The sequence below is a fragment of the Myotis myotis genome, unplaced genomic scaffold, assembly GCF_014108235.1.
Source record: "Myotis myotis isolate mMyoMyo1 unplaced genomic scaffold, mMyoMyo1.p scaffold_m19_p_15, whole genome shotgun sequence".
NCBI lineage: Eukaryota > Metazoa > Chordata > Mammalia > Chiroptera > Vespertilionidae > Myotis > Myotis myotis.
The window spans coordinates 11,029,386-11,048,824 of NW_023416319.1; the positions used below are offsets into that span (position 1 = coordinate 11,029,386).

General features: G+C 44.4%; 1 protein-coding gene and 1 non-coding gene across 2 annotated transcripts in view; one reads left to right on the forward strand and one right to left on the reverse strand.

Annotated features, from left to right (window-relative positions):
• Positions 1-19,439, reverse strand: part of RBM20 (RNA binding motif protein 20) — a 177,244-nt gene that overhangs the window by 122,159 nt on the left and 35,646 nt on the right. The gene's annotated exons all lie outside the window — the stretch shown is intronic.
• Positions 6,105-6,302, forward strand: LOC118670384. Its single transcript, XR_004972293.1, has one exon. It is a non-coding gene; the product is annotated as a U2 spliceosomal RNA (small nuclear RNA).

Sequence of the window (19,439 nt, forward strand, 5' to 3'; positions counted from 1 at the left end):
AAATCAATAAAATATATTTAAAAAAAAAAAGGGGGGGGGGAAGGAAACACGTGCCCTTTAAGAATGTGCACTTTTTTAAGAGATGCCCTCATGCTTCTCAAAATGAGCATGCTCTGAGTAAGAAGCCACTGTGCGCCTGGCCTCCCACATCACGTGGCTCTGGAAAGGCTAAATCCCACCAGTGGAGCCCTGTGGCCACATGGTGCAGACGTGTGGATGACCGATGGGCTTCTTGCATTGGCTGTGCATGACTTGGCGAGGCAAAACATATCTTGCATTAGCTTAGGTTCTGACATTCTATCATGTTCCCTGACAAGAGGCCAAGTAGTTGTTGGAACCCTGCACACCAAGTGACATATAACAGAACCTTAGCAAAGGGGACTGCATTTGCCAAAGGAACCTTAAACTAAAGGCTCTTCTGACCTCTCCCACCTCCACTGCCATGGTCTGGTTGGCTGGGCTGGGAGCAGAAGTCCACTAAAGAAAGATCACCATCCTTTGCCAACATCTAAGGTACTTTTCCAGGAGGCAGTGTTGCCAGGTGTGGGGCGGCTACCTGCAATCGGGTTGCCTTCAGCCATGGGTATCACTGAGTCAGAAAGAAAAGTGAGACAAAGCAGGCAGCCCAGGCTGAAGGGACCATGGCAGAGGCTGAGGGAATGGCCATCAAAATGACACTTTCTTGTCCCAGCCACATGCCATCTTCAGTGAGCCTTCTCCTGCCACCCCAGGGACACTGTGTCAGGCTGTAAGGGGAGAACCTCAAATGCCACCTCACATGACTCTGCCCAGAATGCCTGTGACCCAGCGGCCGGAGTGTCTGTGGCCTCCTTGAAGGGTGTCAACGTTCTTGCAAGGACGCTAGGCCTTGGAGACAGGCAGGATCCCTGCAGGGTAACTGCCAGGAAGGGCAACTCCCAGTGAGGAGGCTGGCACCGATTTCCTGTGCTTTCCTCTCTGACCCCAACCTCCAGGTGCTGCCATCTACTGCCTCTTCTGCATTTACTAGGCGCCTGCTGTATGCTCAAAACCATGCAGGGCTGTATGGGGTAATGTCAGGAAATAGAAGGCAAGGTCTCTGCCCTTAGGGAATGCAATACTGAGCTTAAGCAAGGGCCTTTTCTTTTTTAACCTGAGGGAGTAAGGACAGAATGGATTGCTGGTGGCGGGAAATATGCTGATAGGCGTTCAGAGGAGGGAGGTCCCAAGAGAAAGGGATGCTCAGTGAAGACTTCTCAGAAGAGGTGGGACTTGAGCAAAAGGTTCTGGTTCGGGTGAGGGCCAGAAAGGGAGGAAACAAAGGTGAGGAAGGTGACAACAGAAGTATGACTGTTATAAGGAACAGGTGGGCTCAGAGATCAGGAAACAGCCAGCACGGGTGGCATCCATGGGGGTAGCGAGAAGTGAACTCGCAGACAGGAAGTGCCACACATGGGGGCGCGGGGTGGGGGGGTGGTTAGCTGCATGGCAAGCTAATAAACGTGTTGTCTTTCTGCCCCTGAATATCTCTGTGTTCCCAACATCTGGCGAGTACCTCGCTTATGGTCAGTGCTCCATACATACTGATGAGTGAACAAATAAAAAGTATTAAGCACCCTCAGCCATGCTGGAGGCCACAAACCAAAACACAAAACAATACTTAAAGGCAGGGATTACAAACTTAGATGCCCACAGAGCCAGGCAGGTAACAGAAGTGTAGCTGGCCAGGAGTGAGCGATAAGCAGATAAGTGATGAGCAACGAATAGATGTTCCAACTTTATGGGGACAGTCCCTACCCAGCTGCAGCCACCAAGGTACATGAGCCCAGTGTTGCCAGATCTTTTGATTCTCATGGGAAATCCCCCAATTTTTAAATAATAGCAATGAGTTAAAACCAAAATACATAGTTAGGCGTTGGCCAGGTAGCTCAGTTGGTTAGAGTGTCATCCCAATGCACCAAGTTTTCAAGTATGATCCTTGATCAGGACACATACCTGAATCAAACAATGAATACATAAGTAAGTGGAACAACAAATCATTATTTCTTTCTCTCTCCCCACCCTCTTCTCTACCTCTCTAAAAATAATAAGAAAATAATAACTACATAATTTGGAGCCATATTCAGCCTGTTAGCGACCTTTAGCTACCAAAATAAATTTTTTTCTCAAGAAGTTTATAGTCTAAAAAAAGTCCCCAAGAAGCAAAACAAAACAATAGAACCTATAGTGACTACCGGAGGGAAAGAGAGGTGGGAGCAGGTAGAAGAGGGTAAAGGGAGGATAAATGGTGATGGAAGGAGACTTGACTTGGGGTGGTGAGCACCCAATACAATATGTAAATGATGTCTTATAGAATGTACACCTGAAACCTACAGAATTTTATTAACCAATGTCACCCCAATAAACTAGAAGAAATGTGTACAGGGTGCCTTTCAAGCAACTGGAAATGTCCCATATTTTGATCTGGGTGATGGTTGCAAGAGTGAGGTCAAATTTAAAAATTCACTGAGCTGCAAACCTAAAAGTTGTCCATTTCACTATATGTAGGGTATAATTCGATTTCGAAAGTAAAATGGCGAGTAAGTACTGAGTCCCCAAACCTGCATCAAGTTCTCTGTAGCGTGTCCTTTCAGCAATGCTGCCCCTTCCACCCGAAAGCCCCTCCTGTCCCTCCCTCCATGCACCTGCTGCCACCCGACTTATCCTGTAAGAGGTGGCCCTGCAGCACCTCTCTAGGAAGGCTCTTTGACCCCACCCAGTGCAGGTCTGAGCTCAGCCCATCGGGGTGCTCCCAGGGACACAGCCCAGTGAGTGACACCTTCACCAGGCCCAGCACTCATCACCTCCCTGTCTGCCTCCCTCAGAGCGCCGAGGTCCTGGGGACAGGGACTGGAGCACCCTGTTGGCATCCAGAAAGTGTCTGACATGACAGCAAATGGAAATGTGCCTTCCACCCACCACCCCACCCCATCTCTATTTTCCCAGAAGAGACTGAGCAGAGAATCTGGACACATAAGACAAACGCTAGAGGACTGAGTGAGAAGCTTGGGGAGGGGAGAAACATGTGCATGAAGGGATTTAAGATGGGATTCTCTTGCAACCAGCTGTGGAGACTTTTCTACTGAGAGAGAGGAAGTAGGTATAAGATTCTTAAATCACATCCCTGTTTGAAGCCAGTGGTGCTAAACTTCAGTAGGCATCAGAATCGCTGGAGGGTTTGTTACAGATTCCTGGGCCCACCCAGATCTGGAACAGGGCCAGAGGTTCTTCATCCCTAACCAACTCCCAGCGGATGCAGCTGGTCGGGGACCTCCCCGTGAGTGGCACCAGATCTGACAAGACCATGACTAGGAAGCTGAACAAAGCCTCATGATGCATCTGTTCTTTCAGTTGCTCATTTATCAAACGTATTCAGTCTCGACCACGTGCAAAGCCATGTCAGTGATGCAGACATAATTTGAATGAGTAGCTGTGTTCTTTCACCTCTGGTCACCAGAAAATGGATTGAGTGCCCTTCATGGGATCTGCTGCTGAAGCAGAAAAAGGACACCACCTTTCAGCCACTCCCAAGTGTTCGAATGGGCTCAGGTTCAAATGCCTGACTCTGAGAATAAAGTGTTCAAGGTCCACCCCCACCAGTGAACTCATCATCTTTCCCCAAATGCCTCCAATTAAATGAGTGATTTTCTTGGGTTGCCCTTCCATATATCAATCACCTCCTTCATTTAACCACAAGAAGAATTGGATATAGATCCCGGTCTTTAGTGCTGGGCAAGAAGACAGATGAATTTCCCTGGAGACCCAGCCAGTAAAGGGTCTTCAGAAGAGGCCGAGGGCAGAGGCAGCTCTCCAGCAGACAGGCGAGCACACGGCTCTGAAATAGCACCCTTCTCCTGTCCCGGGCAGGAGCTGCGTTCTGACATATTCAGTTACGAGTGAGTGCCTGGGCATTAAATCTAAATGGCCCACGATATGGAATGCTCGGGCAGCATGCAGTTGGATTATTTATGCCCTCTGCACCTGTGGAAGCTGGGACTTAATTATTTATATCGTGTTAAATTTCCAATCCTGGGCTTCCAGTCTGCAGATGAATAAAGCACCTCAGTTAAACTGCCGGGGACTTTCGGTCACAACTCAGCAGGGGCCGGAAAAGTGAACAATTTCAGCACTCGGGGATATCAATCTCACTCTATCTAAGGATGTCCTAAGAAATTCAATCGTGTGTGGAGAGCCCTAAGGGCCCTTTGAAGCGACAGCACCTGCACAGTTCAATGCTGTCCTCTCAATGAAAATGTAACTCAAGAGGTAAAGGCACAACCTTTGACCGTGGACATGATGGTCTGTTAGAATGATTTTCCTGACACATGTCTGACTCGCTGTTAGGAAGCCACTGGCCAGATTTACTCCAATTCCTTGGGGAGGGTGTTTTTCAAAATTAGAGGAGCTTGCAAGTTACACACCAGTCAGCTTCTCGTGGTGTCTGAGTAACATGCAATACTAAGGTACATTCTAACAGAACTGGTTCCCCATTTGTGGTAAGAACCAGTTGGCTGCTGTTGAAAGGCCTATGGCTTGGAAATTACTATTTTAATCCAAACCATCACCAGCTCCTCGCTTCCAGCAGAAATACTCAGAATTAATTCAAACGTCAACTCTTCTCTCATCTCTCTCCCTGCATTAGAAGTTTGAGTCCAATCTACTATTGCAATGAAATGATTAGATACCATTTTGCCATAATTTCCTCTGAAGAGAGAATATCACCTTTCACATATAATTTTGAAAGAGTTCCAAGGCCCAGCCCAAATTTGCCTAATGTTTCATCACAATCCCCCTCTCCTTAAAGGGGACTGCTCACACCTCCGACGTAAGGACCAACTCAGCCCCAGACAATACCATGCCTGGGACTGGGTCGCTCCATTATAGGGACAGGATGAAAGGTTCTCCAGTCTGAACTGCAGAATCCTCTTCTTTCTGAGGAGCAGCTGCCTTTTCATTTGGTTCTCCCAACACACAGGAAGTGGTCTGCTTTGATTGCTTCTGCATTTTGTGTCATTGAAATATTGATGGTTACAACAGTGTTTGGCACATGGCAGGTGCTCAATAAAGAGCTGTTGAATGGCCGAAACCGGTTTGGCTCAGTGGATAGAGCGTCGGCCTGCGGACTGAGAGGTCCCGGGTTCGATTCCGGTCAAGGGCATGTACCTGGGTTGCGGGCACATCCCCGGTGGGGGATGTGCAAGAGGCAGCTGATCGATGTTTCTCTCTCATTGATGTTTCTAACTCTCTCTATCTCTCTCCCTTCCTGTCTGTGAAAAATCAATAAAATATATTTAAAAAAAAATAAATAACTGTTGAATGAATGACTCTCCACCAGAAAACACCCACCCTGGGAGTCAGAGGCAGTCACAGAGCTCTCGCACCACAGAGATGGGGGTTGCTTCTGTGGGCTCTGAACCAGTTGCTGAAAAGAAACTGGAGAAATTTAAACTTGAGCCTAATACAGCTCATTCTGTTGTACCAATTAAATGGACTAAAGACCATATAAAAGCAAATTCATTTTACAAGAGTGAGGATAATTGTCAATTGATAATGAAAACTTATCAAAATTCCATAGAATCCCTCTAACTAAACTGTAAGTAACTAGTATGTTGAAAATGTTTTTATATAGCCTCATAGTCCTCTTTTTAATTTTTCTACAATTAACAGACAATATATTAGTTTCAGGTATACAACATAGTGATTAGACATTTATATAACTTACAACATGATCACCATGATGTCCAGTACCTACCTGACACCATACATGGTTATTACAATATTATTGCCTGTATGCCCTATGCTGTACTTTATATCCCCGTGACTGTTTTTATAACCAGCAATTTGTACATCTTAATCCCTTCCCTTTTTCACCTGTCTCACCAACCCCTCTTCCATTTGGCAACTGTAGCCTGATAATCTTGTATATACTTTCCCACTTTTAATGGGTCAGAAGACACACAGTAAAATATTTTATTAAATATTTTACAAAAATAGAATATACATCAATAATAATAACAAGCAAAACCCTCATGTTCCTTGATACTTTACTTTGTAAAGAAATAATATGCTATTTAAAATGAGATTTTATCGCTTCTCGGCCTTTTGGCTAAGATCAAGTGTAGTATCTGTTCTTATCAGTTTAAAATGAGATTTTTCATGCTTAGACAAAAAAGTAACCAAAATCAAATAGACAAAAGTCACTATTTTGCCAAAGTCACTATTTTGTTTAAAAATGGTCATGGTTGATATGAGCAAATGCCAAACACACAATTTGCCAAAACTGACCCATAAAGGAATAGGAAAGCTGAGAAAATCTGTAACAAATAAGGAAATTGAATCATTACTCAAAAGCCTCCCATCAGATCCAGGGAAGGAAGGGGAACCAAGATGGCAGCATAGGTAAATACCTTTACTTGCCGCCTCCCACAGTGACATCAAAATTACAACTACAATACAGAACAACCATCATACAGAACCACTGGAAAACTGGCTGAATGGAAGTCCTACAGCTAGATAAGTAAAAAAGAAAGCACACTGAAACTGGTAGGAGGTGTGGCAGCATGGAACAGGCTGGTCCAGTACCTATGTGGGCCGCTTTTTTAATGAGGAGGGAGATCGTCTCTGCAGAGGCTGCCCAGAGGAGCAAGGGGTCCCAGACCCACACCAGATCCCCAGCCCAGAGTTCCAGAGCTGGGAAAAGAAGTCCCTACAGGCAGTAAGAACTACAAGCTGTAAAAACCAGTGCAGATTGGGGCTCAGTGACACAGAGGCTGCTGGAGATTCAGCTGTTCCTCTTAAAAGGCCGGCACCATGAACTGAACTTACAAACTCCTGCTTCCTCTGAGCACCAGCACTAGGGCAAAGCTCTGGGGAACACAGACACACAGAAGGAGGAACTAGATTGTCTGGCATCGGGGCAGGAACTCGGGGACAGCTTTCTCCCAGACAGAGATGCTCACAGGGATCACTGTTCCTGTGCTGGGACCTCCTCAGTCTCAGGGATGACTGGCAACCATTTCTGTTTGCTCCACCCCGGTGACTCCCTAAGACCTCACCTCATCCAATTTACAACTCCACCTAAGCTTCATGCAGCAGTTTTTGCATATTAATGGCCTGTCCTTGCTCAGGCTAAACTCTCTCAAACAAGCTTCAGCTGGGTCAGGGAGCCCCAAACCTATCAATAAACGGCATAAGACCCAGCATCAGAACCAGCATGCCTTGCTTCATAGCTGGGCCTCATCTGGGCACTTCCAAACTCTATACAAAGAGGAAGAATCTGCAAATCTCTCTGAAGCTCCTGCTGGGTGGCCTCAGGCAGTGGCTGACTTTGCACCTTCCTGGACACCCAAGAGCCAGTGTACCCACTGGTCAGTCTCAGACCATACTAGATTACAGTTCTACACACTCATAAGTGACACACTCAAGGGGCAAATTCAGTGAGCAACAAAGCCCCATTTAAGCAAGTCTTGCTACATAGGGGTGTCTCCTGCATAGCAGCTCTCCCACTGTAGTCACAGCTGGTCCTCGCAGCCAATTGGGCTGGAAGTCAATTTCTCCCAGGGACACCAACAGCAATCAAGTCTCCTCTACAACAAGATTGCACTCAGAGCTCACAAAGGGGTACACCCAGAGCTCCCAGCTCAGGTGACTGGGGAAGCTGAGCCACTGGGCCCTATAGAACACCTACCACGCAAGGCCACTCTATAACTCAAGGAAACATAGCAGCTCTACCCAATACATAGAAACAAACACAGGGAAGCAGTCAAAATACAGAGACAAAGAAACATGTCACAAGTGAAAGAAATGGAAAAAAGCAAACTACTGGATATAGAGTTCAAAACCACAGTTATAAGGTTTCTCAAAAATCTTCTAGAAACCTCCAAGGAACTTAGTGAGACTTTCAAGGATCTTAGTGAGAATGCCAAAAAAAAATGGAAAAGGACCAGTCAGAAATTAAGCATACACTGACTGAAATAAAGAATAATATATAGGGATTCAACAGTAGAGTAGAGGATTCCAAGAATCAAATCAACAATTTGAAATATGAGGAAGCAAAAAAAAAACACACTCAATTAGAAGAGCAAAAAGAAATAAGAATCCAAAAATATGAAGATAGTGTAAGGAACCTCTGGGACAACTTTAACTGTACCAACATTCTTATTATGGGGGTGCCAGAAGAAGAGAAAGATATTGAAAACCTATTTGAAGAAATAATAACAGAAAACTTCCCCTGCCTGGTGAAAGAAATAGACTTACAAGTCCAAGAAACACAGAGTGTCCCAAACAAGAGGAACCCAAAGAGGACCACACCAAGACACATCATAATTAAAATGCCAAGGGCTAAAGACAAGGAGATAATCTTAAAAGCAGCAAGAGAAAAGCAGTTAGTTACCTACAAGGGAATGCCCATACGACTGTCAGCTGATTTTTTAACAGAAACTATGCAGGCCAGAAGGGAGTGGCAAGAAATATTTCAAGTGATGAATAGCAAGAACCTACAACCAAGATTACACTACCCATCAAAGCTATCATTTAGAGTTGAAGGTCAGATAAAGAGCTTCACAGACAAGAAAAAGCTAAAGGAGTTCATCACCCCAAACCAGTATTGTATGAAATGTTGAAGGGTATTCTTTAAGAAGAGGAAGAAGAAGAAAAAGAAAAAAAAAATGAACAACAAAATGGCAACAAATACATACCTATCAACAATTGAATCCAAAAATCAAAATAAACAAATAAGAAATCTAATGAACAGAATAAACTGGTGAATAAAATAGAATCAGAGGCATGGAAATAGAACAGACTGACAATTCTCAGAGGGAAGGGGGAGGGGCAGGAAGAGATTAAACAAAGATCATATATGCATATATGCATTACCTATGGACACAGACAATAGGGTAGCGAAAGCCTGGGGAGGGATGGAACTGGATGGAAGGGACAATGGGAGGAGGGGGAAGAGGGACATCTGTAATAATCTCAACAAAAATGACTTTACTGGTTAATTCTACGAAACATTTAAAGAATTAACCCCAATCATTCTCAAACTCTCCAAAAAAATTGATGAGGAGGGAACACTTCCTAACTCATTCTATGAGGCTAGCATAACCCTGATACCAAGAAAACTACAGACCAATACATCCTATGAATATTGATACAAAATCGTAAACAAAATACTGGCACACTGAGTTCAGCAGCATATTAAGCTAAAATTGTACACCGTGACCAAGTGGCATTTATTCCCAGAATGCAAGAATGGTTCACCATACAAAAGTCAATCAATGCAATACAACAGAATAACAGAATAAAGGGGGGGGGGTAGTGGGGAGACAAACAACACCTACTGTGCTAAGCGGGAAATCTGGCCCAATGTGACCAAGCTCTCAATTTTCAAGAGAAGCTAGAATTCTGAATTTCCTTCTTTCTCTGAGTCCTTAGTCTTTTGATGTTAGTTCACAGCACTTACTAGCTGACATTCTATCTTCTGCACATGTGTCTCCTTGTTCATGTCTGTTTCCCGGAAGCTAAGCTAACCTCTGTCTCCCAGGGCCTGAGCAGAGCCTGACCCACAGGAGACCTCAATCAGCATGAGCTGAACCAAACAGGTACAAGAGAGTTGGGCTGGATGACGGGTCCTTGTGGTGATGGGAATGCTCTGTACCTTGACTGTATCAATGGCAATATCCTGGTTGTGATATTGGACTACAGATTTCAAGATGTTACCACTGAGGAAAACTGAGTAAACGATATGCAGGTCTCTCTGTGTTATTTTATACAATGCATGTTAATCCACCATGACTTCAAAATTAGAAATTTCATTTTAAAAAGCTTACAAACAATAATTTAAATGAGCAAACAAATGCCTGAAAAGTCTACTACAAAATATCTGACCAGTATTATTTTTATTCCCAATTGTTTTCAAGAAAAAAACTGACATATATCACTGTATAAGTTTAAGGCATATAGCATGATGGTTTGATTTACAGATGTTGTGAAATGATTACCACAACAGGTTTAGTTAACATCCATCATCTCACATAGATACAATAAAAAGAAAAGACAAAATGGTTTCACCCCGGGATGAGAACTCTTAGGAATTACTCTCTTAACAACTTCCCTATGCACCACACAGCAGTGCTGGCCATAGTTGCCATGCTGTACCTTACATCCCTGGGACTGACTTGCCTCATAACTAGAAGTGTGTCCCTTTTGATCCCCTTCCTCCAGTTCCCCCTGCTCCACGTCTAAGTGAGATCATACAGTATTTGTCCTTCTCTGTCTGGCTTATTTCACGTAGCATAATGCCTTCAAGGTCCATCTGTGTTGTCACAACCTGACCAATATTCCTCAAAGCTTATTTTTCATTCCTTAAGGTTGTGAAAAATAAGGAAAGACTGAGAAACTATCACAGACAAGGAGATCAAGGAGACATGACAACTAAATGCCCATGTGGGATCCTGTAACAGAAAAAGGACATCAGTGAAAAACTGAGGAAGTCTAAATAATGTCTATAATTTAGTCAATAGTATTGTACCCAATGTTAATGTCTCAGTTTTGACAAATGTACCTTAGTTATGTAAGGCGGTAACATTAGGGGAAGCTGGGTAAAGAAGGGTAGATGAGAACTCTCTAGTATTTTTGCAACTTTTTAATATATATATATATAAATTGATTTCAGAGAGGAAAGGAGAGAAACATCAATGATGAGAATCACTGATCGGCTGCCTCCTCACGCCCCCTACTGGGGGATCAAGCCCAAAACCTGGGCATATACCATTGCCCAGAATTGAACCTGGAACCCTTCAGTCCGCAGGCCAATGCACTATCCACAGAGCCAAACCAGATAGGGTGCAACTTATTATTAAATCTAAAACTAGTCCAAAATTGAAGTGAGCTTTTTTTTAAATGTATGGTGAGAAGAAAAATGTCCAATAATGCACCAGGTAGTTAACTAGAACTGTGCGTGCTTATCTTTTCAGATAAAGATCATGTACACCTAAGCAATAAAAAAGTTGGGGTGTACCACCTATAAACAATTTGCTGTGGTTTGGATCCACAATCCCTCAGCCAAAATCCTTGGGGCCAGATTTGCTTTGGAATTTAGAATCTCTTTGATTTCAAAGAAACATGGCACATGTGCTGTGCATTCAACCCCACTGGGGTCCAAGGGCAGCATTTATCATCAAACATATGGACATTTCTTTAGCAAGAACATGGACAGTCACACAATGTAGGATAAATAAAGACCACAGCCACTTGCCCTTTGTAAGACAGTGTTGCAAAATAATTTTGCTAAAAACTTTCAGTTTTCAGAATTATTCAGAAATTCAAAATAGTTGATAGGGGATTGTGAACTGGATTAACAGGATTCCAAATAAATAAAGCTTTTGATTTTTAATGTTAAACTTCCAAATTTCTAAAAAATGTTATCACCTTAATCTCTCTCTCTCTCTCTCTCTCTCTCTCTCTCTCTCTCTCTCTCTCACACACACACACACACACACACACACACACACACACTTAGGAGTAACACTCAATTCAGAGACAACAGCAGGGGGTGGAGGGGGGAGATTCTAGAATGTTGATAACATTTCATTTCTTAATCCAGGACGGGTTAGAATGGTGACGATATGCTGAACTATGCACATACAATTTGGCCACTATTCCGCATTATGTTAAATGCTAACAGGACTTTTTTTCAGAAGCAGCAATCATCACAGAATTAAATTTAAAGCCACAATATGTTAACACTGCAAGAGTCTTCCGTCACTTAAGATATGTAGTCCTGTTTCCTGGGTTCCCAGAGTGGTGAAGTGATCTGCCCGACGTCACACAGCACGGTGGTGAGAGAGCTGAGACCCCTCGCCTGCCTTCTAATGCAGGGCTCTTTTCTATAATGCTAAAACATGAGATTTCTGTTTCAAACATTTGTTCTACAATGTGTTACTAATTAACTGGGAAAACTTGCAATCCCATCACATTGGAGTTAATACCACAACATTTTTTGCTCATTTAGATTTATTTTTTCCCATGAAATTACTGAACTGATGTCGGGATCAGATGTCTCTGTTTAATTTGGTGTAACTATGCTTCTCTCTAATAATGCATAAAACCATCAATGACCATAAAAACGATCTGAGAGTTCTGCCACATCAACCAACCTAATCATTCAGCTATAAATATATCATGAATGATTTAAACCACAATAATTAGGTTCATTTTTTTAAAAAAAAAGTTTGCCTTCTGGTTAGCTATGACATTTGAAGAATGGGAAGGGAAATATGAATTGGGTGCTTTTGACTTATCTACTTTTAATATCTTACCACTTTCCCTGTCGGTACCATGTGACTCAACTTTGCCTTTTGTTGCAATTGCAATCTTGCTTTTGTCAGTTTGCAATCCTGCCGCTTGTCGCTGAAGGGGGGGCAGTACTAGGAAAGCACTGAGCTCATACTAAGAACATAATTTAATGCTTTCTCCCACTGGAAATGTAAATGATGGAGGAAGAGGCACACAAGCAGAAAATTCCCAACGCCAGGCATCTATGGAAACCTAGTTCTCTCAGATCGAATTGTAACTTCCATAGAAGAAAAAACACAGTCAAATCAGAGGTTCTCAACTGGCTTTCAAAATGTGAACCCCTAAATTTGTGTGTGTGTGTGTGTGTGTGTGTGTGTGTGTGTGTGTGTGGAAAGGAGGCCCTTCCCTTCATCAGAATCTCAGAAGGAGCCACAGCCTTGGGTAAAGGAGGGATGAGGGGAAGAATCAGTGGCCACTATAAATAAATAGAGGAAAGTGAGGTCTGGGAGCGACACCCCTAGTTTCCAGTACAGGTTTTACTAAACAGCCCTGCCAATGTAGCATAACATTGTACCTTGCACACTCGGAACAGCCCTGTGAGGCAGGCAGGTAGCGCTGGCTTCATTTTGCAGGTGAAGACAATAAAGAACTTGTCAAAGCTCAATGGCTAACATATGTGGATGCAAGACGCTGGGATTTGGCACTTCAACTAAGTTCTACTCGCATTTGTCTCAAGCACTGCTGAGGATTAACGGGGTCTCTAGAATGTTCTCCCACCAGGTCAGACCGCACCATTGTGTTTTTAAAGCAAAGATCTTACGCCCTAGGCCAGTGGTCTGCAAACTGTGGCTCGGTAAACCGCAGCTCACAAGCGACATGCGGCCCTTTGGCCCCTTGAGTGTGGCGGTATTTTGTGGAAGACCCACACTCAAGGGGCCAAAGAACCGCATGTGGCTCGCAAGCCGCGGTTTGCCAACCACGGCCCTAGCCGGTTTGGCTTTGGTCCACCTGCAGACCAAAGGGTCCCAGGTTCAACTGTGGTCAAGGGCACGTCCCTTGGTTGCAGGCTCCTCCCAGGCCCGGGCCCTGGTCCAGGCGTGTGCAGGAGGCAACCAGTCCATGTGTTTCTCTAACACTGATGTTTCACTCTGTCTTTCCCTCTCTCTTCCAGTCTCTCTAAAAGGTCAATGGAAAAATATCCTCTGGTGAGGATGAACAACAACAAAGATCTTACATTGTATAAAAGTATGCCAGAAATGCAATTTTCAGTGCATGCGTTTTATTTTATACAGCAATTTAATTTTAAAAACTGCCTTTTTCTTCTCCATACCCTCTCTCCACCCAAGGCTAGCTCACATCCAAACTTTATTTTCCATCCTCCTTCCAGCCATTCCTCTGTGGGTACTGAAACCCACCAGTGGTAGAAATACCGCTCCCTCTGTGCCTTCCACACCAGAAGTTGGGCGTCTTTTCCTGTCCACCCTCTCAAAGAGCTCTCCTCACTTCTTCACTTCTCACTATGGACTACTAGGGACTTGCTGCCCAAAATAGCAAAGGGAAGAAAAAAAACATTCCACCACCCTTTCCTATCTAGGTGTTTAAATGCCAGAGCTATCTTCCAGCTACCCTATGACCATTCTGAACACGGACACAGCTGTCAACAGAAGAACAGAAAACAAGAAGGTCCTGCGAGTTTGACCTGACAGAAGACAAATTTGTCACCAGTCTCCAAGTCGAAAATAGATCACCCACCGCTCAGAAGGGCACAGGGCCCTTTTCCACTCTTATCTCCCAGGCCTCCAGCGGTTACATGAAATGCGCTGTGCACTTGATGGAATGAAATGCCCGCCAAGGACATGATGACAATGACTCTGTAAGGTTACGTGGGAAAGTGCCGAGCTTCCAACACGATCACAAATCCAGGTGGGACAGCAAGGGTCCACACAATGTTTTTTCCCCCAAAACCAACAGCTGGTCCAATGGTTCCTTTGACAAAGCAAACCCAGTCTTCATGTCATTTCCAGCATGTGGCTCTCTCAGAGGCAGACCCAGGAACCTGTGCTAAAACTAGACCTTGGGAATAAATTCACTTCTCAAGATGTCAGGATCTACCACAATCATCTAAATATGACACCATCGTTCTTTACCTGTCTCGTTCATATTACATTGGTGGAGTGATTCTTTTGGTGGCCCTAAGTTCAAGAGATCTCCAGCTCACTCAAGCATGGGACTTTATTATTTTTTAATTTATCTTAGAGAGAGGGAGGGAGAGAGAGAGAGAGAGAGAGAGAGAGAGAGAGAGAGAGAGAGAGAGAGAGACCAACCAACAGGTTTGTTGTTCCATTTATTTATACATTCATTGGTTGCTTCCTGTGTGTGCTGTGACCGGGGATGGAACCTTGATATATTGGGATGATGCCCTAACCAAGTAAACTATCCAGCCAGGGCCTTGAGCATGGGCTTTATTAGGCTGCTGCACAGAGAGTGAAATGAACACACAGTGAACGTCTGTGGTTCCCTTTTATAATTTATTTTTAAGTACTAGTAGCTCGGCTTCTCATCCAATTCGACATCTCAGGAGAGATGAAAATGTTCACAGAAAAAGCATGTCAAGTTTTGAATGCAACTTCTCAGTGACCAGTGGGAACCTGCCTGAACTGCCACAGGACTCCATAGCACACACATTTCTACCCTAAAGAAGGTACAAATTAAGCAGCAATTAATGAGGCTGTCAGTGAATTCTGTAACAGAGTAAGATCAGAAGCTCCCCCTTCTTTTTTCTGATTTTAACAATGTCTTGGGCAAATGATAATTCTATTCTTTTTGGGGTGTGTGTGTGTGTGTCTCCTTAACTGAGTCTGGGAGAATTCTTTCTCTGAATTTCTTTAAAGGCTGAGTAAATTTACTCACCCTTCCCCCCAAAATGAATTAGTTAAAAAATCTTTCAAAGTGAGGGATACAGTCCTGTTCTTAGTCACAGTACATGCTCTGATTTTTCTCTCTTCCATCACCATCAAAAAGCCCTATGTAAAGCACACTTCCTGAAATCATTTAAAGGGCGAACAAAAATGTAAGTCACACTCATTGGCTGTTCACCTAATATTCCATGCGGTTACTAAAGGAATCATTTTAATTATGGGGAGTACGAGAAGTTTCTCCTCCTTCAGAGAGCTGACTCAACACGTGAATTTTGTGTTTAAAAACAAATCAGATGGCTCATATTTTGGAAGCCTGTTTGGCTTTCTAATGGAGCCATTTAAGTTGACATTTTACTTTTATCTAGAAATGTGCCTACAAAAGCAATGAAATTCTATTCACTTTAAACTCTGCACCTAAGTCAGGTTTTTACCCTTAACGTCTCCCAACAAACAGAATAAAAAAGGAGCTCTTAAGAGCAAATTGTGAGTGTTAGATGACACTCACAATTCAAACCTGACCTGGCATGTACCCAAAAATACTACAAACTCCTCCTCCACCCAACAAGATTCATGGAAACCAATTACCCAGCACCCAACAGCTCCAACCGCCCTGAGGCTGGCCTCCCACTGCAACTCAGCCACCTGCGTGGTAGATGGTGCGTGTAAGGTTGGCCAGTGCTCAGGCTGAAAGATAACTGCCTTCTGCCATTAACAAGTTAATGAAGAGCGACCTATGAGGTCTGAGGCCACCTGATGCCCACAAGTAAACGAAAGTCAACTATGAAATCAAGAAAGTGGTCAAGTGTTAAATGAGACCAAAGTCCAAAAGATGGGTATTTGGCAGCCACCTCAAAAATGGTGAATATCCTAATCCAAAAACTGAAAAAATATCTATGAGTTTTTACTCATATAAACAAATTAATGGGGAAGAAAGAGCAGCTCTTCCTTAGAAGAGAATTCCAGTTAATAAATGTAGAAGACAAGAGTGAAACAGAAATTCAGCATCAGAACCACAGCAGTAACTGCTCCAGGCAAGCTCCAAGAGGAGCTCAAATTAGCAGGCAGAAGTTTCAGGAGAAACAAGATATTTGCATTACCTTACAGGATCTCCCTGGAGATATTCTTAATCCCACAGGGGGAGAAAATCAATCTTTACCTTTACAGTTAATACCACCTTACCCAAGGGATTAAGTGATGTACTGACATGGCATGTCCCTTCTGTGGGACTCTTATTTTAAAAATGCAGAAGTTCAATCTGGTCATAAGAACATACCAGAGGAAATCTACAGTCTTTTTACAGCAGCTCGAGGGCCAATCTGGACCTCTGCCATTTTCATATGTGAAGTTATACTGGAACATAGTCACACCCATTCATTTACATATTATCTAAGGTTGTTTTCATGTTTCAGCATAAAGCTGAGTTGCTGCAACAGAGACCATATGGCCTGCAAAGCCGAAAATATTTATTATCTGGCCTTTGACAAAAAAAGTTGAGTGGTCTTTGTTTTAAAAAAATAACTAGCCAGTACTCTTCCAAAGTGTCAAGGTCACCCTGGCCAGTGTTGCTCAGTGGTAGAGCATCAGCCAGCACACCAAAGGGTCAAGGGTTCGAATCCTGGTCAAGGGCAGGTACCTGGATGGCAGGTTTTTCCCGCAGCCCCAAGTCGGGAGTGTGATGAAGGCAACTGATCAATGTGTCTCTCTCACATCGGTGTCTCTCTCTCTTCTCTTCCACTCTCTCTAAAAATCAATGGGAAAAAATATCCTCTGGTGAGAATTTAAAAAAAAACAAGGTCATGAAAGACAAGAAAAGATTGAATTGTCATACACTGGACAAGGCTATAAAAATGTGACAACTAAATGACATGTGGGATCCTGGATTGCATCCTGGAATAGGAAAAAGAAGCATTTATGGAATAACTGCCAAAATCCAAAAAATAAAAATGAACATATCTGTATTTGGTGACTAGCATTGCGCCAATATTCCTTTCTTGGTTTTGATACATGTATCGAGGTTATGCAGGCAAGATGTTAACACTAGGGGAAGCTGAGTGACAAGCACACAGGAACTCTCTGTGCTATTTTTGCCATTTTTCTGTAGGTCTAAAATTATTTCAAAATAACAAGTTAAAAAGAACTGCGATGAAACCCCTCAGTGGGGTCTGAGGTTGAGGGAGCGGCAGCAGCCGTGTCGAGGCCAGTATCACCTTCCAAAGTTGGTCTTTATGGGGCTTAAAGGCAACTGTGGAAAAAAAATAATAATAATCCTTATCTTTAAAAAAAAAAAAAAGAAAAAGAAAAGGAAAAAAAAAGGCAACTGTGAAAATAAGTCCAGCGTCACTCTCACTCCATGCCCGGGACCTGATGGCAGACAGGATTAGCAGAGGGGATTCCTTGCTTTAACCAACACTCCCTTTAAAAAATCTAGTATATTGCTCTGGCCAGTTTGGCTCAGTGGATGGAGCGTCGGCCTGCGGACTGGGGGATCCCGGGTTGGATTCCGGCCAAGGGCATGTGCCTTGGTTGTGGGCACATCTCCGGTGGGGGGTGTGCAGGAGGCAGCTGATCGATGTTTCTCTCTCATCGATGTTTCTAACTCTCTATCCCTCTGCCTTCCTCTCTGTAGAGACATTAAGAATATTTAAAAAAAAATATATATATATATATATATATATATATATATATATATATATATATATATATATATATATATATATAGTACAGTATAGCATGGGGATCCCTGTACTGCAGGTACTACATAGAAGGGTGAGCTTGGACGTCTAATTCTCCCCTGGGGTCTCTCAAAGCCTACACGAGCCCTGAGATAGGTGGACTCAGGATTTTCTTAGAAGTGTCTGCCAGGGAGGTTTGCGCCCACCCACAGCAGAGGAGACGGGTCTGACAGCAGAGGGATAGTGCCTCTGAGGACACAGGGCCAGTTCTGTCCACAGCTCCTCATGCAGCCCTGACCAAGGAGGGAAATGCCTTCCGTAGACGTGTCCCTTCATTCACTGCCCTGCGTGGTCAGCTAGGAATGGGAGGGAGCTATCCCTGCCTTTTCCATCAAGCAACTGCCCCAAACAGACATGCCACACGGAGTCAAGATTGTTCATGAGTTTTAGCAAATCATGTCTACAGTTTTGCCAGAATAGAGAGAACAGAGACAGAGATTGCGAGAAAGAAGTGGAAAGAAAAGAGGAGCAAAGGGAATGGGGCCAGGCCGGGAGCACACAGGGGGACAGGAAGTGAGAATGGGAGGGCAGCTCTCCCCTGCAAGGAGCAGCTGGGCAAATTGACCCCCAGGAAACACCTGTCTCCCCCAGCCTTACTGAGCACCCCAGTCTAAGGGGGTCAAGCTGGAGGGAAGAGCAAGTTCCCACCAAGCCGAGCCATGGAAGGTGGGTCAGCCTCCCCAGGCACCCACTGCTCCCAGCCCCCAGGTGAGCCGTCACTGTGACCCGGAGCCCAGGCTGGCTCACCCTGTGGGTGAGTCCCAGCGCTGGCCAAACACCCTTGGCAGATCCTGGCTCACAGCTGAACATGCGACCCAGCGAGGCCGAGGCCATCCATCAAGGGAGCCAGGTGAGTGGTAACACGATGGAGCTGCGAGAGGGAGGCTCCTGCCACCCTTTTAGCTGACAGTGCTCCCCCCACCCCCCACTCGGAGAGAAATGGGGGAAAGCGGGCAGTGGCCAGTGCCATCTGGAGAAGGAGGAGGAGGGTTTTTATGAATGGGACATCTGGACAGGAAAACAGCCCCGGGCCTTCCCTGGCTGGGCCGTCCCTCCTCCCTCAGGAAATTCCTTCAGCCCCATCTGCTGGGAAGGAGGCAACACACCCAGGGAGCAAACCCACCACCCACTCCCGGGCTTCTGCCCCCACCAAGAACATTCCAGTGGCTTTGCCAAGCAAACTAATGGCTTTCCCTCCGGGCAGCCTGCATGACAACAGGTGCCCGCCTCTAAACCCTCCACTCACAGTTTCTGGGTTTTATTGTTTTTCAAGTCTATATCATTGTTTTTCAAGACATTTAAAACAGGGGTGTCCTCCTATTGGAGGCTGAAAGGGGGCAGGGTCCATGTAGAGATGAAAAAAAGTCCGAGGTGCCCTCGGCTGCCTCTGGCATGACAGGGCAGGAGCTGTGAATGACAGTCACCAAATGCCTGACTCTGTGGCCATCTGTGGGCTGGCCGGTCTGCCTGAATGGAA